Source organism: Pteropus vampyrus, unplaced genomic scaffold (assembly GCF_000151845.1).
Source record: "Pteropus vampyrus isolate Shadow unplaced genomic scaffold, Pvam_2.0 Scaffold481, whole genome shotgun sequence".
In the NCBI taxonomy this organism is placed as follows: Eukaryota; Metazoa; Chordata; class Mammalia; order Chiroptera; family Pteropodidae; genus Pteropus; species Pteropus vampyrus.
Genome location: NW_011889262.1, coordinates 389,212 through 411,481, shown reverse-complemented (window position 1 = coordinate 411,481; position 22,270 = coordinate 389,212). Strand labels below are relative to the sequence as shown.

The 22,270-nt window shown below is 37.2% G+C and overlaps 1 pseudogene; it reads left to right on the top strand.

The window, feature by feature from the left end:
* The first annotated feature begins 720 nt into the window (after nucleotides 1-720).
* Nucleotides 721-18,042, top strand: LOC105307148 (annotated as a pseudogene).
* The last annotated feature ends 4,228 nt before the right edge of the window (nucleotides 18,043-22,270 follow it).

The following is a 22,270-nucleotide window of genomic DNA, read 5'->3' as shown; positions in this document are numbered from 1 at the left end:
TTGCTGAGCAATTGTACATTTTCTAAATAGTTGAAGCAAATATTTCAATGTTTAAAATGAAGTACACTTGTGTCTGTATAATTTGCCATCACTTAAAAGATTGATGACTAAGATAACAATGACAGGGAGTCTGACAGCAACTAGTTTTCATTGTGTATCATTGTTATTAAAATATCCATTCTTTATCTCATTAATTGAGTCTTTATTTGGTTCTTTTTTATAGTTTTCAGCTCTTTGGTAAAGTCCGCCTTTTGTTTATTAATTTTATTCCTGAGCTTGGTGAACAACCCTTTGACTTTTCTTGTACCTCATTCATTTCTTAATGAATGCTGTTTTGAATTCTCTATCATTTACATCACAATCTTCCATGACTTTGAATTTGGTTTCTGGAGAACAATCATGTCCTTTCTGTTTTACCATGTTACCTTGTTCACGCTGCTCAATGGGTTGTTCCTCTGCTGGTACATTTGAAGTAGTAGACATCTTTCTTAATTAAGTAGATACCTTTTGATTTGAACAACTCAGCAGGTTGATAAAGAGAGGTCTTTTTTTTTGTTTTCCAATAGATGGTGGTATAAACCAGTTTTTGTTTTCTCTCACCTGTGCTACTTGAGTCTTTTAGGTCCATGTGTGGGAGCTTAGCTGAGTGACTAGGGTGGTTGGCGTCGCCACTGTATCCAGGTCCCCTGAGTCTTGGGGCACCTCCACCAGCATGTGGCGATGAAAGATGTAATCGTTGGAGGGGAGACGGTTAGTGAGCCCATATGAGCTGCTACCAGGCTTCTGGCATAGCTGTGCTCTGGCCTGGACCTGGGGACTTGTCTCTGCTGCTGGTACCTCATCTTTCTGGTTGTGGAAGTGCTGCTGCAACTGAGGAGGGATCTGGGTTCTTGGGGAGGTAGAAGATGCTGCGACTGCCCCTTTGACCCTCTGCTGGGCTATGTTATGGGAGTGGCAACCTGAATCCTCCAATATTGCCTTTGCTAAGGCCGCAGACTCAGGCTTGTCTGCCTGGAACTGTAGTTAAGGGTTTGCCCCTGTCCTTCCCCCATCCTGCCTCCCTACACATTCCAATATGCCTACCTGCCCACATACTGATGTGTGGACTTTTTAGGAGTCCTAGTGTGCTGAGCACAGAAATTCCTGTTGGATTATAGATGTCTGACTAGTTGTAGATGTAAGGGGAGGTACAAAAGGGTTGTCTCACTTGCCAAGGTGCTTATATCACTTTCTAAAATATCCATTTCAATCTATGCACATTGGTTTATGTTTTTGATGGTGTTTTTATGGCCTTCTCAAAGCAGAATAAAATAGAAGAAGTCTGTGCTAAATGAAGCTTCAACCCTGGTTTTGAATTTAGTTTCATCATAATAAGTCATAGGAGAGCAGAACTAAGAATTTTTGACAGCCTTTTGGCCAAATAGGTTCTAAGGGCTTTGAAGTAGTGAAACCGAACTACTGAGTACCAAAGGAAATGAGTTTCAAATACTTCTGTAAATTGTTAAGCATGATGCACACTTAAAATGTTTTCATTAGTTCTCACTTGAAAAATCAGATATAGTATCATTTTACAAGATGAAGATGAAAGAGCATGTAAATGTAGAAGCAATGTAAGAGAAGATTTTTGAGAAAATATTTTCTTATTTAATGTTTTGGTCAAAAAGAGATGTTTATTATTTTTTAAATATATTTCTAGATAAATTAAAAAATAGTTTATTTCAAACTTAATGTTGTAGCTCCAAAGGATATATAGTTCCCTTGTAAGGCATTGGTTTGCCAAATCATGCCAGTCTTAATTAGAGAAATTAAAGAGCAGCACTCAGTCAAGATCCAGACGTAAGTCTCCAATATCACTACAGAATGCCTGGAAAGGCTTATTATACAGTTGGTATTTACAGAATTCTTAGTCAGAAAACATAAAATAATACTCTGAGAGGGGGTAACATCCTGTCTAAAATCATAGAAAGGGGTGGGTTTTTTAATGGGGCATTACAAAACAACCACCTTCTGAAGATTTTTAGCTATGATTCTCAAGAGTCAAATGTTAAAATAACATTGATATTGAATGTGTTTATCAGTCCCTTTATTTGTAAGGTTTTAACATTTTGGACCATTTCTACTATAAAGTTTTAACTGATTCAGCATTGTCTTTCTAAATTTAATGACAGTAATGATAATAAAGTATTGCTCTAAGTCTGTGATTTCAGTTGTATTGGTAGTCGAAGCAAGTTTTCTCTGCGTTCATAATACTTAGGTGTATGGCCTCTCTCACCAGTGCAAGAAGTTCAGCCTTACACACACGATACCATTGTAGTGGCACAGGTCACTACTCATCTGTTTTGCTAACTTTTACCTTCAATTTTTATATTCTAGTTAAATCATGGGATGTTTGCCCTATATTTCAGAAATAATTTACAGTTTAATTCAATTGTGTTACTTAATTATATTGTGATAAAAGAGAAAAGTTAAAATTAGATATATCAGTAGTTAGAGTTCAGATATATCACTAGTTCTCTGCACAGAAATGTTTTTCTAATACCTGAAAATTTACTCCAGACAATTTTATAACAGATAAAATTTCTCTGGTTTCAAAATGTTTTATGTTCAAGGCTTTTTTAGTATTTGTGTACCTAAGACAATGAATGGCCACAATAGTTACTCAATAAATGTTCTTTAAATAGGAAGATTCAATTTTACATTGATTTTTAACTTTTGGTCCATCACTTACACTTTCAGAAATTTTTTAATGAGTAGTTTTTTTATTTCTCAAATGTCTATTCAGTTTAACAACTCTTTTTCTTAAAATGGTTATACAAATACATCAAAGCTAAAATGAATAATAATTAAGACTCTAGGACATCAGAAGCACAATGGCATGAGGGGTCCCCTTGATGTCTCCCCTTGAAATTATAACAAAGTGAGCAACTATAATCCAAGGGAAGATTCCCAACCTAACACACAAACACTTCTGAGAGATATGTGCATCAGAGTAACTGAAGGTTAGTGAATTGGACAATCAAAAATGGAGAAAAGTAAGAGGAGCAGAGACTGGAGCCAGGGACACTGCCCAAAGGTCTCTGTGGGACTCAGGAGAGGGGAGAAACTAAGTTGCATTGTGTACCCTCTGTCTACCCGAACATTTCTGCCTGAGTGATCAGCATATACTACTGTCAGAACCCAGTGATCAGGGCAGAGACAGAATACAGAAGTGCAACAGCTGTGTTCCAGCAGCTGCCATTGCCAGGAAAAAAGCCTGACCACCTCCTTCAACACTCCCAGAGCTTTCAAGGCCCCCAAGGGAAAGTGTAGCAGCCGGTAGTGGGCTACAGAACACCACATCATCAGCCCCGGGAGCTGAGGTGCAGATGCACACTGCAGTGCTCCAAGTGACAGGAGTATGGCAGCAGAGGCCTGGCGGTCACCATTACTGGAGGAAAACAGCTATAGAAATACACAAAGCAATATACATATATTGCATTATTGAATTGTACACTTGACAGCTATATAATTTTATGAACCAATGTCACCCCAATAATTTTTTTTAAATAAAAATAAATAAATAAATAATTGTAAGAATTTATCAGTTTTGGAAGGGAAATAATTAAGATTTTAACTTTTCTCATGACAGAACATTGTTTCAACAGAATATTGAGTCATATTTCTTCTCAAGGAAAAATATGCCTCATTTTTGCATAACCAAGGCAATGTCTTTCCATTTCAAATTTAAACTCTAATCCAACTATCACAGCGGTGATTCTAGTTTCTCATAAGGCAGAGAGAGAGTTTAACAAACTTGTTTATTATATCGATTATATGTTCGATATAATTCCACATGTCTCCACTTTATTTTGCCACTTGAACAAATGCCCAGAAGTCACTTCATCTTTGAAAAGATAAGATAATTACTCAACTTCTTTCTATTCTTTTTTCATTCATTTTCTCTGTACTTAATTTTTCAGTTCTTTGATCAACTAATTTTTCCTCAGTTCTTGACTCTGCAAAAAAATTCATGTATTTAACATTTACAAATCGACAAGTGCATTTCCTTCATACATTAACCCATCTACATTTGGATAATAAATAGCAAAGTTTGAAATGGACAAAATTACTTGATTTTATGGCATTATATTTATTTTTATAACATTCACAATAAGAATGACATCAAATTTTTTCAGCTTTACTGAAACATAATAGACAATTAGCTGCTCATATTTACAGTGTACAATTCAATAAATTTTTTTTCAATTATCATTGGCATTATACAATAATATATTTGTTTCAGTTGTACAACATAGCGATTGGAAATGTGTATAAGTCACAAAGTGATCACCTCCCTAAATCTAATAACTTTCTTCACTTTTACATATTGATTACATTACGAACTATTGTCCTTATGCTACACTTTATATCTCCATGACTATTTTGTAACTATCCATTTGTACTTAATACCTTTGCCCCTTTTTACCGATCCCCCACCAACCATCTCCTGTCTAGTAGCTTTCAAAATTTTCTCTGTATCTGAGTTTGTTTCCATTTCCATTGTCGTTGTTGTTTATTTTGTTCTTTAGATTCCACATGTACATGAAATCGAGTGACTTTTTCTGATTTACTTCATTCAGCACAATAACCTCTAGGTCCATCATGGCAATATCTTTTTTTATCCCCTTGCTTTTAACCTCTGTGTGTCTTTTAATCTGAAGTGAGTCTCTCGTTTGCAGCATATGTAAAGGTTTTATTTTATTATCCATTCAGTCATCCTATCTTTTGGTAGGAGCACTTAATTCTTTTCCATTTGAGATAGTTGTTGATAACTATATAGTTATTACTATTCTTTATTCATGTTTTTGATACATGTTTTTTCTTCTTAAAGAAGTCCCTCCAACATTTCCTGTAATAGTGGCTTGGTGATGAACTCCTTTAGCTTTTTCTTATCTGAGAAACTCTTTATCTGTCCTTCAACTTTAAATGATAGCTTTGCTGGATAAAGTAATCTTGGCTGTAAATCCTAGGTTTTCATCATTTTGAATAATTTTGTGTCAAGCCCTTCTGTCCTTCAAAGTTTCTTTTAAGAAACCAGTGACTGTCTTATGGGAGCTCCCTTGTAGGTAACTAATTGCTTTTCTCTTGCTGCTTTTAAGATTCCCTCTTTGTATTTAACCTCTGGCATTTTAATGATAATGTGTCTTGCTGTAGGACTCTTTGGGTTCATCTTTTTTGGGACTCTCTGAGCTTCTTGGGGTTGTATTTGTCTATTTCCTTCACCAGGTGAGGAAAGTTTTCCACCATTATTTCCTCAAATAGATTTTCAACTTCTTGATCTCTCTCTTCTCCTTCTGGTACTCCTATGCTGCAAAAGCTGTTAGATTTAATTTTGTTCCATAGGATCCTTAAATTATTTTCATGTTTTTTGATTTTTTTTTTCCTTGTTGTTGTTCTGATTAGGTGTCCTCTGCTATACCATTCTGTATATTGGTGATTCTATCCTCCACTTCATCCACCCTATTGATTTCTTTTAATATATTCTTTATCTCAAATAATGTGTTCTTCATTTCTGAATGGTTCTGTTTCATAATTTTAATTTACGTTTTTATTTTTTTTTATTTCGTTGTTAAAATTCTCACTGAATTTATCTACTCTTCCTCTAAGTTCCTTGAGCATCTTTATAACCAGTGTTTTGAAATCTGCATCTGGTGGATTGTTTGACTCCATTTTTCTTGGAGCTCTGTTCTGTTCTTTTGTATGGAAACTGCTTCTTTTTCTCTCCATTTTGGCTGCCTTTCTGTGTCTGTTTTTATGTATTAAGAAAATCTCCTGTCTCTTGGTCTTATTAGTGTGTATTTGTGTAGTAGGTGTCCAGTGGCACAGTCCTGAGAGGGATCCAACTATAGGCCAAGTTTGGCCCCAGCCCGTGCCCCTCTGGGGCCACCTGGTAAGATTCCACAAGCAATTTGTAGATGCTGTGCTTATGGTTGCCTCAAAAGGCAATGCCAGAAACTGCGGCCATGTACCACCAGTGTGGGGCTTGGAGCTCCTCAGGAAGGGGCACAGGACAAGTCAAGGAAACCACTGGATGTGGCTTGGGTAAGCATGAGCTGGGGAAGGCAGAGTTTCAGGGAATCATCTGGGAGGAGCAACCCCTGTTATCTAGTTTGATGATATCTCAGCTATGATGGTGCTGTGTCCACACACTGGTGGCGGAGGAGTGGTCAACAGAGGAACAGTGGATATTGCCAGCACTTCTGCCCTGCAGAAAGCCTCACCTCCAGCCATTGCTCCAACAACTCAGCATTCCCCTGTAAGGCCTCTGTGACTCCGGAACACCTGACCTGTCACTGGTGCTCAGAATGATTGAGTCCATCACCAGGAAAGTCTGGTCTTGGACACAGTCCCTTTAAAAGGAAAGTCTATACCTGCTGGTTGCAGCTGCCATAGCCTCTGTCCCATTCAACCAATTGGGACGGGTAGCCTTGTGTCTTTGCCTTTTCCTATTTCCTCTCATTGCAGGGTGATTTCTTTTTAAATTTATTTATTTATTTTAATTAGTTTAAAGTATACAGTACATTGGTTAGACATTTATACGGCTTATAAAACGATTCTCCTAATTGCTCCTTCTCTCCTCTGGTTTTCCACCTAGCCAATATATTAATGCTAACTGTATTTCTTATGCCATTCTCCCCAGCCCCGTGACCATCTGTCAACCATGAATTTGTACTTCTTTAAAGCAGAGTGATTTCTTATTTCTCTCCCTAGTTGTAGAGCTTCTGTTTATCCAGACCACAGGCAATTTTGCTTGCTGTTTGCTCCATGTTTCTGTCACAACTTTGGTGTAGTCTCAAGAGGAGATGTACAAAGCCTCTATCATCTACACCATTTTGCCAAATCTGTCAAGAATGACATCAAATTTTAACTGAAAAGCATCCATAGTTACTGAAAATATTTTAATTTAGGAAATGTGGATATGTATGGTGGGTGTGTACGTGTTTATCAAATTTGTCTCAAAAAAAGAATGCAACATTAGTTTTCAGACTGCAGTCTCAAATCTAATAGAAAGGTAACGATTCAAAAAATTACTGTTGAATGAATGAACATATATTTATATTTTATTGTGCTATGTTATTATTATTGGATTCTCTCTGTTTCTCTTTCTAAAATGTTCCTTTCAATTTTCCCTCTTTAAAATGAGAGTTGTTTTGAACAATGTACATTAATTTAAAGTCAATGAAGAAGAAAACATTTCTATACATGTTGTGTAGTCATCTTTTTTGATGGAGCTATGGTGGGGGAGGTGACAAACGACACTCCTCTTCCCCTTCTGAGCTAGAATGTAGGAGTCGGACAGATGGAGATCACCTTACTTGCTTTGTTCCTGACACATATTAAAGACCTGGAGGGTGTTGTTTAGATGTGTGGCCACAGTGGGCTTCCAAACACTGATCCCAAATCAAGAACTTCCTCACACAGTTGTAAGCAGAGGAAACAATGCTTGACATCTGTCTTAAGGCCAAGCTGCTTACTGTGGAGATGAAGGCAGATTCGACTACACATTACTGTGAGAAAACATATCTTTTTAAAGAAAAGATGAAAAACCAAGCATGCATTTCTTAAAGTTTTCATCTCTCAAATTAGCCCATTTCGAAATTCTCCCCTACTTTCATGAGGAGGGTAGAGAGTGTATAAATCCTCATGTAAAAAAATTGAGGCCAGAGAAATGAAGGTTCTCCTATAATTTCTAACTAGGTTGAAACTCTAGTTGAAATTAAGCTCATGTCTTTTGTACATACCAACTAATGGTGAGAAGTTGGACAGAAGTATGCTAGATGGTAAAGAGAAGTCTCTTTCGTGTTTAGCAGTTTGCTATTGATACCCCACAACATGAATAATTATTTGTTGATTATTTTTGGTAAACAAAGTTCTCTTTGGAGGAAAAGAAGTGCTTTTAAAAGAATCAAATTCTTCAATTTCAGCTTGCTTGGTTTACTGAATGATTTTCTCCTTCAAGTTCCCTGTCATATGGTTAAAAAAATGTGTGCTTTGTAAATTAAGTGTATTGATTTTTTGTACTAGGAGTTATAGTATTTATGGTATGTTATTTTTATTCATCCCTTAAAACTTACAATTTAGTTAGAAAGTTATTAATTGTGTCTTATGTCTAAATATTGTTGACCTACATGACCAAGTTTTACATGTTTATTTTTCTCTGAGTTATAGTTAAAAATCAATATTATTATTATTATTTTTTCAGGAATATGAAGAAGTAGCTGGCTTAGAACTTTAGATTTAGTAAGACAACTCAAAGCCCATTCCTGGATTGCTGCTAGTAGGTTTTGTGACCTTAAGCAATCTATAGTCTCTCTGACTCTTGTTGCCTTTTACGTAAAATTAGAGACTTTGACTATCATTCTTAAAAAAATCTTTTTTCAAAGACTTGAACTGTTCTTTGTTTTAAATTTTTGTATGAAATTGTATAATATAAAACAAAGACAAATGGAGCTGCCTAGCTAAAGAAGGGAGAGCCTCTGATGCTGTGTAATCTTGCATGTGTCCCCAGTGGAAACTTAGATTTTTATGGGGCATATTTGAGAACAACTAGTTATGAGAAAATCCTTCTCAGTAAAACTCTGTTAAATTAAAATCGTTGTTTTCCTTCGTATAATTTTCTCACCTTTCTATATTTTTAATAAATGGAAAAGTATAAATCAAATTGCAGATGTGTCCTCCACATTAATGTTAGACTTCCAGCTTCTTCCACCACCTGAACACAAATCCTCACCTAGAAGTAAACATAAAGGTCACAGAATTAAATATTTAGGAAAAGAGCTTTTTGGGGCAAAAGTAATAATGTTATATTGGTGGTTTCTTCTGAAAAACTGTGATTTTGAATAACATGAAACTGTTTCAATAAAGTCCTCTCCCTTCATCTGGTATTGAGTTCTTGATTTTATAAGGCCTTTCAAGTAATGATGTCACATTATTCATTATATAAGCCCTGCCTTTCATGTCATTGTCAAAAAAGATGTTATGGAAAACAGTTTGGAAATAATGGTTAACGTTAGCCAACAAATTTTTCTTCACATCTGAACTTTGGAGGGGCATAGTCATTGTTGCCATAGTGTTTATATTCAGTAAACTATTTTAAACCCTTTTGAGGCATTTAATGAGAAGATACCATTTATGAGAAATATCTGAAGAACACTCTAGATGGGGACATTTGTAATATTGTTTGAAACATTCCAACACATTTCATAATTAAGTAGACTATAATGATAATTAGTTGAATGTTTCAAAAATTCGCCTTAATTTCTAGAAAGGAAACAAAGTTACAATGAAAGGATTATATATTTTTTTGTTGTTTCTAATTCTAGAAAGTCATTAATCAGAAACCAAGTTTAAAAACTGGCTCTAGCCCATATTTTTTCTTTCTTTTTTTATATTTTTATTTTTTTAATTATAGATGATATACAATATTATATTAATTTCACTAGTGTCGGCTAAGGCTGCTAGTACTGAGACTGCTGCTTGTTTAGGTTCTGTGAACCTTTGAGAGATATTAGGAAAGTCTGCAGCTTGAGCCTAGAGAGGTGTTTTTTATGGAAAATCCACTGAAAGTGCCTTGGGCGGGCCCACATATTGGGAAGGGTGGAATCTCAGGGACTCATCAGGGCAGGGCCACCAGTGTTAGCTAAACTGCTGGAGACTCAAATATGGCAGTAGCCTGGGTCTGCACACTGGGCAGGGAAGAGCTCAAAAAGGAACAATGACCTCTGTCAGCACTTCTGTCTGGGAGAAAGCTGCCCCTCCAGCCCTCGCTCTCAAGTCAGATGACTCAATTCCTCCCCGTACGTCTCTGGCACCCTTTGAGCTTCTGCCCCAGCCCTGGAGCTCAGACAGAGTGTGTCTTTTAGCCAGTTAAGTTCATGTGGGGCCCTATATGAGGAGCACCTGGGACTCACCCAGCCCTTCAACTCAGCTACAATCTCTGCTCACAGTCAGAGTTGTGGGGACTTCTCTTCCCACCACTGGAACACTGGACTGGGGAGCCCAGTGTGGGGCCAGGACCTCTCATATCTGAGAGAGAACATTCACTGCTGAGATATTTCTCCAAATTATCCACCACACATGAGAGTGGAACAAGCCTATTTCGGGGTCCACCCTCTTACCAGTCTTGAAGTGGACTCTTCTGTGTCCCCAGTTGTAGGATTTTTGTTCAGCTAGACTTCAGGTAACTCCCACTGTTGAAGTTAGTTGTAGGTTTTTCATTGTTGTTGTTCTTAGCTATTTTTTTAATTGTTTGTTTGTTTATTGGTGAAATAATTAATGAAATCCAAAAAGTTTCAGGTGTACAATTTAACAGTAAGGCATATATATATTGCATCATGTGTTCCTCTCCCATAGTTAGATTTATTTCTGTCACCACATGTTTGACCTCTTTAACCTCATCTGCCTACCTCGTCCCTCCTCTCCCTCTACTCACTGGTAACCACTAGTCCATTGTCTATGTCGATGACTCTCTGTATGCCCTGTTTGTTTGTTGCTTTTAGGTTTATATCTCTCATATAAGTGATATCATATAGTTTTCGACTTTTCCTGTCTGGCTTATTTAGCTTAGCATGATTATCTTGAGGTCCATTCATGTTGTTGCAAATGGCAGTATTTCATCTCTTCTTATGGCTGAGTAATATTCCATTGCATATATGTATCACAGCTTTTTTAACCAATCATCTATCATAGGACACTTTGGTTGCTTCCATGTGCTGGCCTCCGTGAATAATGCTGCTATGAATATCGGAGTGCACATATCTTTTCTGACATGGGTTTTCAAGTCTTTGGGTTAAATACCCAGTAGAGGGATTGCTGGATCATATAGTATATCAATTTTTACTTTTTTGAGGAAATTTCATACTGTTTTCCATAGTTGTTGTACCAATTTGCAGTCCTACTAGCAGTGTATGAGGGTTCCTTTTTCTCCGCATCCTCTCCAATATTTAATATTACTTGTTCTGTTGATAATAGCTATTCTAACAAATGTGAGATGGAATCTCATTGTGGTTTTGATTTGCATTTCCCTAATAGCTAGTGATAATGAGCATCTTTTCATATGTTTTTTGGCTATTTATGTATATTCTTGGCAAAAGTGTCTGTTTAGGTACTCTGCCCATTTTTTCATTTGGATTGTTTGTTTTTTGTTATTATTGAGTCATATGAGTTCTTTGTATATTTTGGATATTAGGCCTTTATCGGAGGCTTTGCTTGTAAGTATATTTTCCCTTTTGGATGGTTGTCTCTTTATCTTGTTGACAGTTTCTTTTGCTGAGCACAAGCTTTTTAGTCTGATGTAGACCCATTCATTTACTTCGACTTTTCCTTCCCTTGCTTTTGAGGTCAAATTCATAAAATTCTTTTAAGTCCAAGATCCTTGAGTTTAGTTCCTATGTTTTCTTCTATGCATTTTATTGTTTCAGGTCTTCTATTCAGGTCCTTAATCCATTTTGAGTTACTTTTAGTGTGTGGTGATAGACAACAGTCTGGTTTCATTTTTTTTGCAGGTGGCTTTTCAGTTTTCCTAGAACCATTTATTGAAAAGGTTTTCCACTGTATGTTTTTGGCTTTTTGGTCGAAATTTATTTGCTCATACAAATATGGGTTTACTTCTGGACTTTCAATTCTGTTCCACTGGTCCGTGTGTCTGTTTTTCTACCAATACCATGCTGTTTTGATTACAGTCGCCTTATAGTATAATTTGAAGTCAGGCAGAGTGATGCCTCCAGCCTCATTCTTTTTTCTCAGGATGGTTTTGGCAATTCAGAGTCTTCTGTGCTTACATACAAATCTGAGGATTTTTTGTTCTATTTCTTTAAAACATGCCGATGGGATTTTGATGGGGATTGCATTAAATCTGAATAATGCTTCAGATAATAAAGTCATTTTAACTAGGTTGATCTTTCCAATCCAAGAACACCTTTTCATTTCTTTGAATATCTTTTCATTTCTCTGTGTTGTCTTCGATTTCTTTTAATAGGGTCTTGTAGTTTTCATTATACAGGTCCTTCATATAGTTCGTTAGATTTAATTCTAGGTATTTTATTCTTTTTGTCGCAATTGCAAAAGGAATTATTTTTTCCACTTCTTTTTCTGACACTTTGTTATTAGAGTATAGGAATGCTATGGATTTTCGAACATTGATTTTGCATCTAGAAACTTTACTGTATTTGCTTATTGTTTCTAGGAGTGTTCTTGTGGAGTCTGTAGGGTTTTCTATATAAAGAATCATGTCATCTGCAAATAGTGATAGTTTGACTTCTTTGTTATCTATTTGGATGCCTTTTATATCTTTCTCTTGCCTGATTGCACTTGGTAGGACCTCCAATGTTATATTGAATAAGAGTGGTGATAGTGGACAGCCTTGCCTTGTTCCTAATCTTAGAGGGAAGGCTTTTAGTTTTTCACCATTCAATATAATGTTGGCTGAAGGTTTGTCATATATGGCCTATATATGATTTGTCATATGTATATTATATTAAGATCCTTTCCTTCTATACCAATTTTGTTAAGTGTTTTGATCATAAGTGGGTGCTGTACTTTGTCAAAGGCTTTTTCTGCATCTATTGATATGATCATAATGTTCTTATTTTTAATTTGTTTATGCAGTGAATGACATTAATTGATTTTCATATATTGAACCATCCCTGTGCCTCCAGATGAAGCACACTTTATTGTGGTGTATAATCGTTTTAATATGTTGCTGTATTCAGTTCACTAGTATTTTTTTTAGGATTTTTTCACCTGTATTCTTGAGAGATATTGGTCTGTAGTTTTCGTTTTTTGTTTTGTCCTTACCAGGTTTTGGTATCAGAGTAATATTGGCCTCATAGAATGAGTTGGGAAGTATCGCCTGCTCTTCGATTTTTTGGAAGAGTTTGAGGAGAACAGGTATAAAATCTTTGAATAATTGGTAGAATGCACTGGTGAGGCTATCTGTCCTAGACTTTTACTTTTTGGTAGGTTTTTGATGATTCTTTTCATTTCCATACTGTTGATCGGTCTATTTAGATTTTCCAGTTCGTCTTGATTCAGTCTAAGAAGGTTGTATTTTTCTAAGTACTGGTCCATTTCTTCTAGGTTATTAAATTTGGTGTTATATACTTTTTCATAGTATTCTTACATGATCCTTTGAATTTCTGCAGAGTCTGTGGTCATTTCCCCTCTTTCATCCCTGATTTTGTTTATTTGTGTCCTTTCTCTCTTTTCTTTAGTGAGTCTAGCCTGGGGTTTGTCAATCTTATTAACCTTCTCAAAGAACCAGCTTTTTGTTGCATTTCTTTTTTTTTTTCTTTTTGTTTTTAATTTCTTTTAATTCTGCTCTAATTTTGATTATTTCTTTCCTTCTGCTGACTTTAGGCCTCATTTGTTCTTCCTTTTCTAGTTTTTTAAGATGAAGTGTTAGGTTGTTTTTTGAGATAGGCCTGTAATGATATGAACTTTCATCTTATGACCGCTTTTGCCTGCCTTACAAGATTTGACATGTTGTACTATCATTATCATTTGTTTCTATGTATCTCTCGATCTGTCTTTTTATTTCTTCTGTGACCCAGTTATTCTTCAGTAGCATGTTGTTTAATCTCCATATATTTGTGGTTCTTCCTGGTTTCTTTTTGCAGTTGATCTCCAGCTTCAAAGCATTATGATCAGAGAATATGTTTGGTATGATTTCAAACCTCTTATATTTGTTGAGGGTATCTCTGTGTCCTGGTATGTGGTCAGTCCTTGAGGATGTTCCATGTGCACTAGAGAAGAATGTATAAGCAGCTGCTTGGGGAATGAAATGTCTGTAAATGTGTCATTTAAGGATGCTATTTCCTTTTTGATTTTCTGTTTGGATGATCTGTCCATATCTGACAGTGGGGTATTTAGATCTACTACAATAGTGTTTTGGGCTGTTTATCTCTTTAGTTCTGCTTACTATTTGCTTTACATATTTCTGGGCTCGCTGATTGGGAGTATAGATATTAATAAGTGTTATGTCTTCTTGGTGCATGATTCCCTTTATCATTATGAAGTGTCCCTTAGTATTTTTCTTTATCTTTTTTATTTTCAAGTCTATTTCATCTGATATAAGTACTGCTACTCCCGCTTTTCTCTGAATGTCATTTGCTTGAAATATCATTTTCCATCCTTTCACTTTGAGCCTATATTTGTCTTTGGAATTGAGATGTGTCTCCTGCAGGCAGTATATGGTTTGGTTTTGTATTTTGGTCCATTCTGCAACTTTGTGCCTCTTTATCGATGAGTTCAGTTCATTTACATTTATGGTGATTATTGAAATATGAGGTCTTTCTATAGCCATTTTATCTTTTGCTTCCTGGTAGCTCAATGTTTCCATTGCTTCCTTGTCCTTATGATTCTATTTTCTTTATTTTGGTTGACTTCTGTGGGATTTTCCTCTGGTTCTTGTTTTATGTTATATACTCAAGTTCTGAATCTTTGGCGTGTGTTTAACATTACGAACTTGTAAAGAATAGTTATATATATACATCATCCCTTTTCTTCTGTCTTGCCTTATCTCCATTCCCTTTTGAGATTTTGGATCTTTGAATCCTCCCCTTTTCAGTCATTGTTATCTCACTTTGTCCCTATGTATACTGAACATTCATTACTATCTTGTTATAGCAATTCTCTTCTTATTGTTTAAGCTTAGAATGCTTTGCTCTTAGTAAAGTTTGCAGTCCTCTACTTCTATTTACCCGATTTTTACCTTACTCCGAATTATGTATTTTTTTTGTCCATTTTTTTTTTTTTTTTTTTTTTTGAGAAATGTCTATTCAAATCATTTGCCTCTTTTTAATTGAATTCCAGTAGTCCATTTTTTTTTTTTTTTTTTTGGTTGAGCTGTCCCCTTTCAGTATTTCCTGTAGTGCAGGCCTTATAGCGAAGTCCCTCAATTTTTGTATGTCTGGAAAGATCTTTATATCTAAAAGAGAGCTTAGGTAGATACATTATTCTTGGCTAGTAGTTCCTTTCACTTGATAGTTTGAATATTTGATTCCACTCTTTTCTTGCTTGTAAGGATTGTGCTAAGATAATCTAATGGGTTTTCTTTTATAGTTTACCATCTTCTTTTCCCTGGCTGCTCTGAGAATTCTGTCTTTATCATTGATTTTTGATAATTGTAATATAATGTGTCTTGGTAAAGGCCTTTTGTGGTTGAGATAATTTGGTGTTCTTTTGACTTCTTGATTTCCAAACTCCAGCTTATTCCTTAGATTTGGGAAATTGTCGTCAACTATTTGTCTAAAAATGCTTTCCAGTTCATGCTCCTTTTCCTCCTCTTTGAGAATGTCCATAATTCTTATGTTTCCTCTCCTGATGGTATCAGCTAGTTTTTGTATTTCTCTTTTATTATTTTTCATTTTTGGTTTCTCTCTTCTTCCTTCTGATTTATTTCTAGATTTCTGTCTTCAATATAACTGATCCTTTTCTCTATTTGGTCACCTTTACTTCCCAAGCTTGCTATTTCATTTTTCAACTCTTGCAGTGTGTTTTTTATCTTCAGAAAATTTATTCTGTTCTTTTTGAGAGTTTCAATCTCCTTGTTAAAAAATTCATTCTGCTCATCTAGTTGTTTTTTCAATTCCTGGAATTTTTGATATGAATTGTCTTGGATCTCATTGAGTTTTTTCAGAAATACCATCCTAAATTTGCTGTCATTTAAGCCACATATTTCTAAGTCTTTAAGCTTATTTTCTGGAGATTTTTCTCTTTCTTTCTGAGATGCCTTGTCATCTTCGTTGTTCATGGTGTTTAATGGACTATTTCTCTGCCTAGGCATTAATGGAAGTGTGTCCTGCTTTTTCTCCAGAAAGGTTTATTATATAAAGGTCTCTCTTTATCTTGTTGCAAAGAAGGCGCTTTTGTTTTGGTTTTCAGTCAGTGGCGTCTAAGTCTCTTGGATCCCTGCTTTATATAAAGCCCTTATAATGCCGTTTTCTTTTTTTATAGATGTTTAATCGCGCTCACTACTCTCGGTCTCAGTTTTTGTCAGTATTAGTGACAGTATTGGTAACTTTTGCTCATATTCCCCTCGGTTCAGCAGTGTTTGGTCTCGGAGGATATGGGTTTGGGAGCTGCGGCTAAGCATTGGTTTTGCAACTGCATCTCGTAAAAATCAACTATTGTTTCCCTGCCATCCTGCTTCTCTGCTTTCTGCCCTGTGGTCAGTCATGTAGAGCTCACAGCATTCCCAGGCAGGGCTGTTCAGGGAACTCTCTGCACCTTCTCCCCGCCATCCCCAACTCCTACAGGGAACTCCAGCTACTGTGAGAGGCAGCTTCTTTATTTCTCCCAGCCCACCCCCCGACACCTGGCGTTCTCCCAGCTCACCCCCCGACACTTGTAGTAGCTCTTATGCGCAGATCTCACACTCAGACATGCTGGTGTACTGTTTGGGTGTTTTTTGTTAAGTTTTAGATGTTCGGCTTATTGTTGTTCCAAGGGGAGAGATCTGGAGATGTCTCTCACTGCCATGTTTCTCCAAGTTCATCAACACAGTTCTCTTTAGCTGAATGAACATGAATGCACTTATTCTCAAGTGAGAAGTGCAGTGGAAATTTATGAAGGTTGGCAGCAGCTATTTCTATCTGAAATAACCTGTACTCCTGATTTGATGTTTATTCCACATTTGAAAACAGAGCAAAATGCTTATGGTAACACCCTTTTACTAGAGGATAGGCTGATTTTAATAATTGAAATTCGAAAGTACATTTAAGTTCTTTCCAAGTCTACTGTGATCTGACACTTTTGTTGATCACGTCTCATGAATAGTTTCTTCATGTTGACATCATCATCAAGTACATGAAACACTTGCTAGCTACTTCTTTAGTACTCAGATTACAATGCCAATTAAGTACCTCAGGCTAAGAAATAAATAGAGTGTACAGCTGATCATGTGTGAAATGATGTAAAGTCACCATTCTTTGCTCTGGTCTCTCCTGAGAAGAAAGTTCATAACCCTAAACCGATAGAGAGATTTCCTCCTCTTCTTATTTCTTACCCAAAGGACAGCTCCCAAATTTCTTTCAAGGGAGTTCTTCAGGTCTTTCATGCATAGTGCTGCACCACAACAATCATGTGAGGCATATTGATTGAAAATTTTAGTGATATCGAAGATGCTTCTCAGAAGTGGTTACCAGAGTCCATGGGTCACACTGAACCTGGAAAACAATAATATTGGTCTTATGATTAGCATCGGTTAAATCCAAATAAACCACTTGAAACTTGGCATTATAAACAAACAAACAAACGACAACAACAACAACAACAAAAACACAGGACTTAGCCAAAAGCAGATCCACGTTAGAAGAATACATGGAGCCGGGACGGCAGCATGTGCCCCACGCTCTCTGCCTCCCCATGCCTGCCAACCTGAGGCAGCTTGAGTCCAGTCTGTGGCCCCAGCAGCAGTGCTGAGAGGCAGCCCTTGTAGCAGTACCACGGCATGTTGGAATGCCTACATCGACAACCTTATGGCTGATGGGACCTGGTAGGATGCAGCCATCATGGGCTATAAGGACTCACCCTCTATCTGGGCCACCATCCCTGGGAAAACCTTCATCAACATCATACCAGCTGAGGTTGGTGTCCTGGTTGGCAAAAACCAGTTAAGTTTTTTTTGTGTGTGTGAATGGGCTGACACTTGGGGGCCAGAAATGTTCTGTAGTTCAGGACTCACTGCTCCAAGATGGGAAATTTATTATGAATCTTTGTACCAAGAGCACTGGCAGAGCTCCCACTTTCAGTATCACTGTCATCATGACTGCCAAGACGCTAGTTCAGCTGATAGGCAAAGAAGGTATCCACAGTGGTGTGATCAACAAGAAATGTTATGAAATGACCTTCCACCTGCGGCATTCTCAGTACAGACCTTATCTTTCCCTTTCCTCTACCACTCCTCACTGCATTTGTACCCCTCTCTTTCCCATGCACACACATAGACCTATTATATATTTTGGCCATTACTCCATACCCCTTATTGCTGTTAAAACCATATGATATGGGTTGGGGGCCAGGGCTGGATGTACAGACACCTCTTCCTTCCCATACCTCTCCTGTGTGTGGTTGGAAAACTTTTTTTTCCCTGAGTAAAAAAGATTCTACCAAAAAAAAAAAAGGAATACATGGAAAGCTTCACTGGCTGGGTGAGTATAGTGGTTTATGTAGCTGACTTATTGAATTACTTCTCAACTCCAATATCTCAGATGCCATAACTACATAAAGATGGCCTATATTGGGTAGAACCAATTTAAAAGAGAACCAAGTGTTGGCAAACCTGTTAGATGGTAGGTTTTAGGAAGATGAACCCCATCAGAGTTACTGGTGATCATGCTCCAACCCTGAAATTCAAACAAATTTGCAGAGTTTAGAGCCTTGGGAGAAGAGCCATGTCTCCATTTGAGAGATGGCTCTAACTGTGAGAAGATGGCATAGAGTCAGTGGGACTTAGACTTCCCTGTAAGATACTGATGCCTTGTGGCTCAAAGACCCTTGTTGCCCCTGCCCCTCCAACACCTACGACAGCTGGAAAATAAAGTCATACAGAAGAACATGATCCCACTGAATGAGACTCACTCACTTCACTTAAGGGGGAAGTCCAGTACCCGCTAACGCCACTGGCAAGTGCACTGGGAAGCTGGGAGCTGGGCCTTTGATAAAGGTTTTCATTGGGCCCTGAAGACCATCTTGTGAAGGAGACATCCATTCTGTGGGATGACCCGATTCATTCCTAAACAAGCGCAACTCCACCGCTGTCTCCACAAATGGCTTGTTTATCTTACTATTTGCTCACATAGCTATTTGGCACAAGGTTCACAGTCTTGCTTCCTGACAGGGTACTGGCCCCACCTGACATGAAAGGGTAGAATATTTGACAGAACCTTCAATTTTCTTTGTTAAAATTCAATAAAACAATAAAACAAATCAATAAAAAATAAAAGTGGCACAAGATAATTCTTATTCAGAGCAAAAGCACAGGAAATGGTGATTATAGTATCACTTACCCTTCCAACTGGGAGATGGAAAGTTTCTTCTGCTGTAGAGTTTTTAAGCAGCTAGATTACAGAAACATTAAAATGTGGGAAAAAATCCTGGATTTTCTCTCAGAGCTGAACTTTCGCTACTGATATTGTCAAATGTGTAAAAACAGAGATTAGACTTTGGAGCTTAAGTGTTCTCTCCTTGAGCAAAAATGGAGGATAAACTTGGCAACTCTTCCATGTAAGACTTGAACTCTTTACCTCCAGCATAGGAAAGAGTCTGGGAACCAAGTATTCTCTTTCTGCCCCCTACATGGCCCACACTAAGTACTGATTCCCCCAACTTGCTGCTACTGTGCATACTCTCCTTTGCAAAGTGAGTTACTTTCCATTCTTGGTATTATAATTTAATTTGGTGCAAGGTTTGTGGTAGAAGATCAGACCTGTTTCTAGCTTCAATGTAGAAAAACTGGTCCTTTTTTACTTTTTTTTTTTTTGGAGGAGAGTTTGACTTCTCTTATTTCTATCCATACTAAACAAGGTCTTAAGCAGGTAAGCATTGAAAAGTTATGTGGTGAAGAATTAAATCAAACATACCTGGAAGGTCCTCAAACCAAACAATGACATTTCAGGTACAGAGAACCAGGCAGAAATGTAATCAGCAGATTTTCATCCAGCACACACACACATCTTCCAGTAACTCACTTGGACCTCAAACTGCTATCCCTAAGAATGCTCTCCTCCAGGAGAAGCAGGAAGAAATACTCTTTTTTTTTTTTTTTTTTGCCTTCATCCATTTGCCAAGGACTGGACAGGTCTCGTTTTCTGAGGAAACCCCCAATTCTGGTGCCTGCTTTCTGACCAAGTTCCCTCTGCTTCCTCAGGCCAAGCCCTAGTTGTCCCCGCCCTGGTCCAAGGCCCAACACCACAAGCTGGAGCTAGTGACAAGGAAAGATTGTGCTACCTTGTGGGCCAGGGTCCCAGACCAGCTGGAGGGGTACATTCTACCCTCCAACCCTTCCAAACCAGAAAGAGAGCACATGTCTCTGCTCCCTTCTACTCTTTGGCAAAGCCCCTCCGCAACCCTGTTTCTACTTTTTAAAATCATGTAACTCACTTTCAAGTAGGTTTTCAGGAAATTTCAAAAACGATTTCAAGAATCTGTAATGTACATGGTCATTTTATACCATAGTATCTAGTTTTACAAATACTTCAGCCTCTCCTTTAAAAATATGTCTAGTACATTCGATTAGTCAATGAAGAGAACCCTGCAGGTAGTGATGAAGAAGAATGCCATACATATTAAAAGTGGTCTCTAGATTTTTTTAAAGCTGGAGAAAATTTTTAGAAAAAAAAAACAAAACATATAAGCCATTCAATTCTAGCAGGGTGGAGAAACTCACCTATTTTTTTCTTTTTTTTCAGAAGAGAATTAAATTAAAAGTCCCACAATCAGAGTATAACATTCTACTTGGCATATGGTGAGTGTTCAACAAATGTTGGCATTTATGGTTATTGTTCTTTTATTCTGCTCAGCCACATGTGATCATTCTACACTGATTTTCCCTAAACTCTGTAATGCCTTCTTACTCTTTTTCTCTCCCTTCCCTTATTTTCTCATTTTTTATCTTTTTCTTTCTCTCTTTGCTCTGGCCAACTCCACAGTCATCCTCCAAGTTTTTTTTTTTTTTTACTATTTTTATTGTCATCCTTCCTATTAATAATTCCATCAGGAAATAGTGTAAATTTGTATGTTTTTTTTTCCCTGTAAAGTGTTTCTTATTAAATGCAAAAGTATATTATCAAGTTTAAATATAAATTTTTTAAATGGCTATACCAATTTAGTCTAAAAGGTCTATCTGCTGGAATACATGCATATCCCCAACTAGTATCGCTTATGGAGAGATTCTTTAAATCTTTGTCAGCCGATCTTCTCGTGAATGAACCTGACCGAGTCAGTAATGCGAAGGAAGACCTGCTTCAGCTCTCCATGGCACCACTTTGTAATCATAGCAAGGATGCACACTAGTCAGTTTCTGGCAGTTTGCTTCAGTCTACTCTACAGAATGTGGAGCATTTGAGAAGACATCTAGGCTCATGCTGATCTTATTTCTTTGATCAATCCAGAAATTTCTGGGACATTTCTTTCTATAGCATCTATGTCCTCATTTCCCACTTACTGCCCAACCCATTTCCATTTAACCTCTGCCTATTCTCAACACCTTTCTTGAAGTCACCAGTTTCTTCCAGATGGTTAAATCCAATGCACACTGTCCAGGTCTCATTCTTCTGAGCTCTCTTAGCATCCTTCCATGCAGCAGGCCACTGGTTCTCCTTTGCTCTTTCCTTACCTTCTGTGACCTAACTCTCACTTGTTTATTTTTATTTTTTTCTTCTTCTCTGGCTACTTCTCAGTCTCATTTACAGATGTATCCTCTTACCCTTACTTTGAATTTTCACTTTCCAGCCACTAAATTTACTGTTTGCTCTGGTTTATCTCACTTATTCCCAAAGTTTCAATTATCAGCAATGTGAAGATGACTCACAAATATGTCTTTGTTTTAGTTCTCAGAATCCTGATCTATAGATTCAGTTGCTTTCTTGACATGTCCACTTGGTCATCTCAGAGATACCTTCAGCTCAGCAATTCTACAACTTCCTCCTTAACTCCCCAAACCCAGTCTTATGTTGATGTTCCCTTTTCATTGACTGGCACCATCATTCTTCACACTATGCTAGTTTATCTCTCACCTAATCCATTACTGAATTCTGGAAAATTTTTTCCCTTCTGAATATCTTTTGAATTCTTCTCTCATCTCAGTTTCCACCCTAGTCTAAGATAGCATTAGCCTTAAAAGTGGCCTTACTGCCTCCAATATGATCTCCACTCATGCAGAATAACCCTTTCAGATGCAAATCTGCCATCCCCTAGATAATACACTTTAGATATTCTACTTTACACTTAGGATAAACACTAAAACTCAAACAGCGAGTCATCCATGCCTACATGATCTGGCTCCTACCTCAGTTTCTGGCTTTCTCCTGCACCACTCTCCTCACTTTTCTTTCTATGCTCCCACCATTTAGGCCTTTTTTCAAAATGTACCACTCTCGCTCTTATCACAGAGCTTTCTCACATGCTATTCCTTCTGTCTGAATCACTCTTCTACTTCTCTACTACTTAGCAGGTAGGGTCCTATCTTCCCACAGTACAAGCTTAAGCATCACCTCCTCAGGTCACCATTTCC